Raw genomic sequence first — 9690 nt, 5'->3', positions numbered from 1 at the left:
TTCAATTTTTTTTTTTTTTTTTTTAATTCTGACGCGAAAGTATTAAACGACATGAAATATAACGTGATATAGTGTAGAGTATAATAAGTACAAATACTTTTTTCAAGTTGAAAAATCTTTTTTACATAATGTGCATTTAAATTTTTATATTTATTATATACATTTTTTTAGAGTTTATATTGCGCTTTGATAAATGAATTTAATTCGTTTGCACATTCTTGAAAAGAGTTCTTGTAAAATTTTGACAGTTGAAAATTTGCCATTATCTTTCAAAAATTATGCAAACATAAATCTTATAGCCACTTATCCAAATCTCTCGATTCTCAAGAATCTTCGAATCTCAATTTGAATTATGATTCACTCCTCCACCATACCTTCCACCATAATCATCATCAATATCATTTCCTTTCCCTCGTTTAAACTCGAAAGAGAGATTTTTCCAAGGAAAATTACCTCGTTTACGGCATTTAAACCAACGTGTTCACGATGACTAATGCGAATTTAAAACTGTCGTTCGTTTCCAGAATCAAAGGAAACTGTCTCTAATCCCAGAAAGAAAAGGCCACTTTCGGCGGAGAGGGGGAGGAGGAGGAGGAGGAAGCAAAAGCCGATGGATCGACCCAGAATTCGTCCCAGAGATCGCGCGCAATTTCTCAACTCGTCGTAGCTTTCCACGAACCGTCCGATCCATCCTGTAAAAACTCGTGACACGTGTAGGATAGCTTAACGACTGTCCGCAAGAAAACCGCCGCTACGCAATTACGACGGCGCAAAAATGGCCGAGGTAATCCTTTTCCCGGATCCGTAGAGACCTTTAAACTATATATCGCGGAAATCGCTTCGTTCTGATTTGTCCACTGAGCAAAAAGATCACGTGATTACGCGTGTTCTTCGCGCGATGAAGCATGAACAATCGAGCGAGGAACGTTGATGACACGTTGGTGAGAATCGTCGTCAATCGAGTTTCAGTTTTCGAAAACAGTTTCCAAGTTTTTTTCGCGCGATCGAAAAACAGGAAAACAATTACTCTCCATCGACAATTAATCTCTTAATAAATCGATAATTAATTTAATTTTTATATACCGGAATAACGTACCTTCTGTACAGCTTGTCCCTGAGGATCCTGCGGCCCAAGGTAGCGAAAGGGCGCAGGGGGAAGATCTGTTGCCTGTTCCTCGTCATATTCGCCGATCGTACGATCCAACGATTATTCTTCCTTCCCCGATTCCTTCCCAATTATCCATCCATCACGACAATCTATTATCAAATTACTCTCAATCCGTACGAAATATCCATTCATTTGCTCCACCGCAAATGGATTAATTAATTGATCGATTGATTAATTATCAGACGCCTTTTTCTTCCAACCTTTCTTTCAATCCTGGTTGGCGGCTAGCAACGGATCGTAAATCTCGCGCGCCGATCGATTAATCGTGGCACGACGCGTGGCCCCCTTCGATCTATCGATTTATACCGTGTCATTAAAACGTTTAAATTAGGTTTTTCCCATTCGATATATATATATTTTGCTCATGGGAGTCGCTGCGCTCTTCCCTCTTCCTCCTTTCTCCGTTTCTTGTTCCTCGGCCGGGCGCAAGCCTCGTGCCACCTCTCGGTCACGCTTCCACCGTTCTTTTCCTCCAGCGAACTGGTTCGTCCGGAATGGGTATTTTTAGTTGGCAGCCACGCCGAGCCTGTTTATGGGGTCAACACCACGTGAAATACGCGCCTCCGTGCCGACTCAGTGGGATCTCGTCAGGCTAAATACTTGCACGCGAATCTTTGTTCCTTCGATTATCTCGTTATCTTGGATCTTCTGCGAGATTTTAATTCGTCTGACGATTGTTCTTGCATCCACGATAGGTTCTTTCTTTTTCTTCTTCTTCTTTTTTTTTTTTTCTCCTAATAATTTTAGGAGATCGCTTATGTTTGTTGTGTCGTGTAGGAACGTGTTGTCAGTTTCTAGAAAAAGTTTCGCTTTTTGATTTCGTCAATCTTCTTAACAGCTGTACAGGTACACTTTTTTTTTTTGGACACACTTTGTTTTAAGACAGATTCTAATAAGATGATCCTGTGCGAGGCCAAAATGTTTTTTTTTTCCTCTCAAAAATTTCACTTTCCAACACTTTGTCAATCAATTGTTTAAACTTTTTCTTCCAAGTCTAGAACATTTCGCTTTTATACACCGAGTTGTATAACAATTTCTCGCAAACAGCTTTTCGCAACAAACTGTTGAATGCGCGAAGAAAGAATCGTTTCTTTTTTTTTATGAATGTTCTGTCTTCAACTAGAATGAAAAAAACCTGGTCGAAAATTGGAATTATCCTTTGTACAGAGGGAAACTCGACGAAAGGGGAGGGAAGTTTTTGCGGCAGAGATCAGAACGTTTGTTGTCAGAACGAGATGCCATGCTAATGCTGGTTTTCAAAGGTTACAAGGATTAATTGACCGCGCGAATGAAATTTCAAGTGGCTGCAAGGAAACTGCACGTTGCACAGGTAAAAAAGAGATTGAAAAAGTGCGTGGACGGTTTTCAAGAAACGGTCTTCGACGGCTATTTTTCGATATACTGGTTTTCAGTGAATTTTTGAGAATAGGAACGATGGAGATTTAATATTTTTAATTAAACGTTGATATTTTGTCGCGCAAGAGTTATCGAAAAATTAATATTTTACATGTAACATACACATCATCAAGAGACGAAAGAATTTTCGTCTGTCGAATTCTGATGAAAAATAACTTGGAAAGAAGATGGAAAGAATTTAACAAGAATTTAATATTGAAAAAAAAAGTAACTGCGAGTTTAATGTAAATCAACATCAAATTTAATTTAATTTATATGGGCAATATATCGAAATTTAAAATTCTCCTCACAGTTAAACAAATAGATCTCGCAATGAAATTACCGTTCAACGATGCTATTCTACAGATTAGAAAGTCCACCATTCAAAGAATTATTAACTGTGACGAATCTATACATATGCCTAATGAAATTTTTACCAACAAGACCGTGCCATTAAACCGAACGCGTTTTAGACACGTGGAAGAATTTTAAACCAGACGCCTCGTTGGTTGGTTTTATTATCGAACGAGATGTCGACTGTCGTCGTGTTTAGAACAAGAAAGACAAGTTCTCTCCTCGTTCCGTGTATCCGAGAATCTCTGTGAAACGCGACATCTTCGTCGAAACGGGGCCAGGAAAAGGGGAGGAAAATGAAAAAAGGGAAAAAGGGGGAAAAAAAAAAATCTTATTCAACGTGTCGGAACGAGGAGGAATTGCGCAAACAGAATGCAAAAGCGGGAAAATCCGAATTGCAAAACAGCCGAAGGCGATACTTGTGGCGCCAGAAAACGAAAAACTAGCAACGTTCTTCCCTGTCGAACAAATTGGAAAATCAAATGCCGGCATCCCGATAAATTCGACTGAATTTCATCCCGTTTCCCTGCTGTTCGCGCGAATTAGTCGAGGCTGTTCAAAGAATCGCTTCTAAGCATGAATAATTAATGAATCGATCGTTTTTTTTACCTGTCGCAGATTTCACTTGAAAATTCCATATTTCATTCAACTGATTTTCTGAATATATACATATCCATTCTGGATATGCTGTTTTTTTTATACTGAAAAAAAATTAGAAGAGAAAGAGAAGATAGAATTTTTCCATATCAAATCAAATCGCGAATGAATCGAATACAAATTATTTCTCACTTTCGATTTTCGCCACTTCCAGTTGCCAAGGTTTGCGCCAGTGAAATCGATTACCAAATTTTTAAAGTCGAGGACAGACGTTGATTAATAAGATTTCTCCCCTTAATCGTCGAGTTTTCTCTCCGATAAATAACTAACGATCAGTTGAAATCAGTTTTTAATTCTTTGCAAGCACAACGAGAACTCGAGATTCCATTCTAAATTTTTCTCACACTATCGATCCTCATCATCCTCATCATTTGATCACATAAAACACTCAACGAAGAACGAAGCCAAAAAACTTCAGAACAAATTCTGGCAACAAAATTCTAAACTTGGAACATACAAATAACGATGATAATCACATCTAAACTTTTAATTTCACGTTAAATAATTGGTGATGCTTTTTTTCTCAATAAAAATACTCAAGAAGAAAGAACCTTTGAACCTAGCCTCTAACTGTAAAGAAGAAAAAGACCGAGAGTTCAGCATCCAACAAGGCGTTCTCGATACCGTTTTCACTTATCGTTCACGTGGCTTGGATTTCCTTGGATTTCACGTTCATTTTCGCGTACCACTGTTCCGCCACTCGGTCAAGGAAATACACACGCGTCGATCGTTTCGAAGCCGGTTGAATCGTTCAAGGACCCATACGGCGCGTCGGTCGTTCCTCGAATGACAGATATGCCTGGCTTTCCGCTCTTTCTCCCTACTCTACGTGGCGAGAGGGCCACGAGGCGAGGAGACGAGCACGGAGCCTTACGTGGCCCTCGTTCCTTCTCTCCTTCTCGAACGGCTTTCCTATGCGTCACCGGAAAGTGGTGCCACAACACCGCGATCTCCACCCACGTTTTAACCGGTTCACCGGGGAACGCCTCGCGACCTCACTTTGACTATCAACGGACGAAAATAGTACAACAATAATAGCTGATAGCGATGGAAATTGACCAGGTTTGTTTGTTTGCTGGACTCGGGCGTGCTAAAAATAATGGTAAGCTAATGGCAAGTAGAACACTTTTCCGTAGAATACGAAGAAAAATTGTTATTCGCGTCATTCGACACGTGATTTGAATTGGATAAACGTTACTGACTGGGTCTCATTGGTCAATATATAATATCGATATTCTTTATTAAGATTGTATAAGTTAATGATAAAGGGGCAATATTTATTGTAAAATTTTGGAATTAAATGCAAACGATATCATTAATAGTATAAAAAGAAAAGAGAGTCATTGCAGAATCTTTTTATACAATCTTAAAATTGAAAGATACTTTGTTGCCATATGATTGTTAAATCATGCAACTGTTTAAATACTTTTGAGCAAAATTAACAATTTATATATTTTCCAAATTGATCGAAATTATATTTAATTTAAAGGAAGAGAACGAAGAGTTTTTCATTCTTTCGAATTATTAATATATCGGAAAATATTTTTGTTCGCACGAGGTTGCGAATCGCAACCAGTTGAAACTCGCAATTTTCCCCGTATTAACGACCGCGACGAAGGTTATCAACGAGGCGTACGCGTAACTGGTTAAACGTAGGCAAACGAGAGATCAATGCGAACGCGTTGAAACTCTGGTTGCAAATTTATGGGATTAGTTTCTCGTTGATTACGCAGCTTTCCAACGTGTTACAAGGTAAATCAAAGTAAGCGCTCTCGTTAAGGTCAACAGTGGAGTGGAGGAAAGGCTTAATTTCAATGGCCCGCTACGAGCCGAAATCCCTCTCGCCATAAGATTATTAAACGATGCATCTTGCCAACGATGGAGAATTAGAATATGTGCAAACAGGGTGTAAGTTGGATCACGAGAGCCGCGTGATTTAAGACCTCTTTTACCCCCCTTTATCTACGAGGCTGTCTTGCATATAAATTGCAAATTGCATATAATTTGAATAATTCTTCGTGTTATTAATACGTTGGTTGCCAACGTGATGAACATCTTCTTTAAATATTAAAATTGAAGTAGTAAGTTGTATACTCTCGAGGAATCGAAAGAGAGAGAGAGAGAGATTTTTCTTTTTTTTTTTTTTAATGAATATCTTAATTGAAATTATTAATACGTTAAAGATAGATATTTCAACGTATATTCTCATAATTTCTTCTTTAATCTTTCCTTACAAGTATATTTTCTATAGAAATTTAACTCGATAAAAGTTTACGAATAATAATAATAATATATGAATTCAAATTATTTGCAAGCTTCTCGATAATTTCTATTTGAATTATCCATAATTAAGAGAAATGGAAGGAACAGATATATAATTTTACTAATTTTATTCGCTTCTTGAATTATTCAATAAAATTTTCATAACGATTCATAATTATCCTCCTCGCGTTCCATTTAATCCATCTTCGAGCAGATACGAAATTCGAAATTTCACGAATTTTCTTTCAAACTTCTTTCCAACGTCTGAACCATGTTCGCGAACGGGACGGGATGAGAAAATTTCTTGTTCGCGATTTAAATTTGCGCCGATCGCCTCGAGATCGAGAGTGAAAGTGTACGGCATAACAGCAGATCTCGAGAGGAAAAGAAACACAGTGATGCACTGTCACGCTCCGCCGCTCATCAATAATTCACCGTGTGCTCTAATTACGTCCACGCGCAAGGCTATAAATTCCAATTCCGTATAATTGATAACATGTTTATGAATTTTACCAATTTTAACGATCCGCGAATAGACGAGAAACTTGTCATTTCGAATTTCATGGAGCGTAATAAACGGCGAGACAACTAAACGAGACCATTAAACGTATCCACCGAAACCGAGCAAGAGTCAATTTCAAGGAGAAACCTCGAAAGAATAGAAATCTGTCGTGATCTCGTTCTGATCGCACCGTGAAAGAGAGACGTGAATGATCCGAGAATGATGGAAGAAAGCGATAAATTGTCGAGGATTCTTAGATTTTGTTCTATGTATATATTTTAATAAATATTTTTCGATAAAATCTGTGAAAAATTAAAAAGAGTTGGCGTTAAATAAAAACCACGACCGAAATAGAGGATTAAAAGCAACACACAGGTATTTTGAAAGAGAATTTCTCTTGGAACGAAACGAGAATAAACGAGAAACGGGGGAGAATTTTCACCAATGAAGGTGGAAATCTTTCGTTTTTCTCCCGATGCAGCTTCCACTCGTAAGTAACGCGCGATCCCCCGCGTGATCGTTTCGAATTTATCGGGGAAGCGAGGCAAACGAGGATAGGTTGGAAAAACAGGAATCGAGATAGGGGAGGGCTTTGCCACGATTGTACCATAAAACGTACGCGGGTAAACTTGTGTTCGTCTCTTATGGAATTTTTGTTATCGGCGAGAATCGCGCCTTAACGAACCGGGAAAAATTCGCCAATCGACGATTCCGTCGTCGATTTAATAATCGAGCGATACGTTTCAATTCTGGATAAATTGAGATATTTGACCGAGGAATTAGCGATTAGAGGGAAAGTGGAATGAAAAGAAGAGAATTATAAAATAAAATGAAATTTGTTGAAAATTGAAAGTTTGTGAGTGTAAGATAATATCTGTAGAATTGGCTGATTAAAAACTCTCATAATTATATTTAGATCATTAGAACATTTTTATAGATTCTCTGATAAAATTAATAGCTTGAAAAAGGGGGATGAATTTTTAGAAAGTTCGGAATTCTGAAAAATTGGATTTCGATTTAATTTGTAAAATTTAAACGTGAATTGGAACTCGAGTTAAGAAATTAACGAAATAGAATAGTGTGCAGCTGCAAGACAACAGGTGCATCGTCGAATTAATACCAAAGGTGTTACTTTGGCATGCATCACCTTTTCAATTCCTCTTCTTACACATTTTTCCCTCTTTTAGCGGAGAAAAGAGAAGAAAAGCAAACCAGTTACGTACACAACTATTTTCTAACCGACTTGTGAACGAAAACGGTTCGTTCGAATCGTTCGCCAGCTCGATGCAAATTGAATTTCAACTTTCCACGAAGAAGAAGAATTCGAGAACTACTCTTCCCTACCACGACAAACGAAATACCTTCTACTCCTCTGTTTCCACGCGAAACAGAGCATCGAATCCACGATCGATCCGAAGAAGCATCCTTTAACCGATACTCGATAAGACAACGAGGTGAAACACGATGATGATATCACTATCCAACACCTTGCGACAAAATGAAACACGTCAAGGCCATTCTCGGGTATGTATGCATCATTTTTAACCATTATTTTTTCCTTATCCAATTTTATTACACTTTCTTTTCTTTTTTTTATTTCTTTTTCTTTCAGAAATATCCAGATATAACATTAACCAGAGGATAATTCGTGTGGATAAAAAAATTTGTAATTTATATCTGTCAATGATAACAGTATGAAACTATTAAAGAGTCAAAAATACACGCACGTGTGAAATACGAATCGTCCCCCGGAGGATCAGAAATTTTGTAATTTGTACGTGGTTGGATTGTAAAAAAAAAAAGGTAAAAAAAAAAAGTAAAACGCGCAATACGAGATATTGGCCCATAGAGGATCAGAAATATTTATTGAGACGTATGTATCCCATTGAAAGCATTGAAATGGTTAAGGTCAATGACCCTAGAATAACACCGTACCATCATCGATCTCTTGTACGATCTCTTTCTCTTTCTCTCTCTCTTTCTCTCTCTCTTTCTCTCTCTCTCTACGCACTTCACTCACTTTCTTCCCGATTATCACTTCACGCTATCAACTCGACGAATCTTTTTTTCTTTCCTTTTCTTTTAATGTCAATTTTGCTCCTTCGACCGCACTATAATTTATAATATTGTCGTATTATTAGACAACGACAGTTTGTGCAAATTAATAAATTCACTTTTTTTAATTGTAATATATATTTTTACCTTGGATATTTTTTTCACAAAATTTTTCTATTCACATTTAACAAACACTTCACGAGATACAAATTGCCTAAACTTTCCCAGTCTGGCCACTATTCCTTTCTTTTTACCATTTCACACTTTTTGATACGAGCAATCATTACCTATTACCTTCACACACGATTAACCATGGCACCGTGTTTCATTACTCGTTAAAATCACGATTAACATCGATCGAGAATCGCGCGAAAGCGACGAAAGTCACGCGAGTGCGAGGAGAGTAATTCTTCCGACGAGGGAATATTTTCGTTTCCTAATCGACTGATTGAGAAAAAGAGAGAGAAAAGAGAAAGAAAAACGAAATGTACCAATGCCACGAAGCAATCGTAACACCGGTCGATTCTGTTACCACGACGAGACTGCGTGTGCAAGCGGTCGACAAACAGCCTTCGTCTCGTACTTTCTACCTTCGAGGCGATCGAAGGCTCACGTTGCCGGAGACTCTCGCCTCGTCATCAGACAAGGTAACGAACGTCGTCGGCCAAACGATCCTCATCGTCGTGGCGGCTATAGTCTCGGTGCATATATTTAGAGTCGAATGCGAAATATCGATTGTGGGGCTCGGGTTGGCTTCGGCCCGAGAAAGCTAGAGCATTAACTGCGTTCTCTATTTTGAAAATCTTTGGAGGATCGTTTTATTTTATAGAAATAGATGTTTCCCGATTTTTAGACAAATAGAAAAATAACTCTTCTCTCTCTCCTTTGTTAATATAACGAATAATCGATGGATCTATTTCTATTTTTTCTGAATTTAACGATAAATTTTTAATACCTCTTCGATACTTATTTCCATTTATAATAAAATAAAAGACGAAAATCTTGAGATTTTTTTTATTTTAAAATTGCAACGCGTTGATCTTATTTTTCTTGGTGTAATTTTTTTTAATTAAAAAAATCCTCGTGATGATCAACATGATGCCAAGGAGAAGCGACGAAAAAAAGAAAAAGGAAAGGAAAGGAAAAAGTGTTTGAGATCAGAAGGATTAATGGAGAAAAAGTTGAAGATTAAAATATACATCGTAAACGTGTCTAATTAACGATGAGCATACCGATTTCGCAAACACAAATACGTTGCTCGCAAGAAGCATTCGATAAATTGCAACTTTACGTGGGC

The 9690-nt window shown here is 37.7% G+C and overlaps 1 protein-coding gene and 2 long non-coding RNA genes across 16 annotated transcripts in view; 2 read left to right on the top strand and 1 right to left on the bottom strand.

Moving 5' to 3' along the window:
- The window catches only part of LOC102671736, a 1874-nt gene extending 924 nt beyond the window's left edge, over window positions 1-950 (top strand). The window contains exon 3 of the long non-coding RNA XR_420732.2: window positions 525-950. This is a non-coding gene — a long non-coding RNA (uncharacterized LOC102671736). The remainder of the gene's footprint in view (window positions 1-524) is intronic.
- LOC102672047 (disks large homolog 4) overlaps window positions 1-9690 on the bottom strand; it is a 281358-nt gene that overhangs the window by 24875 nt on the left and 246793 nt on the right. The gene's annotated exons all lie outside the window — the stretch shown is intronic.
- On the top strand, window positions 7547-8148 carry LOC116186738. The gene is made up of 2 exons (XR_004151739.1): window positions 7547-7866; window positions 7961-8148. It is a non-coding gene; the product is annotated as an uncharacterized LOC116186738 (long non-coding RNA).

The sequence above is a fragment of the Apis dorsata genome, unplaced genomic scaffold (assembly GCF_000469605.1).
Source record: "Apis dorsata unplaced genomic scaffold, Apis dorsata 1.3 scaffold_50, whole genome shotgun sequence".
Classification (NCBI taxonomy): Eukaryota; Metazoa; Arthropoda; class Insecta; order Hymenoptera; family Apidae; genus Apis; species Apis dorsata.
The sequence above is the reverse complement of the archived record's forward strand: the minus strand, read 5'-3'. Positions and strand labels throughout refer to the sequence as shown.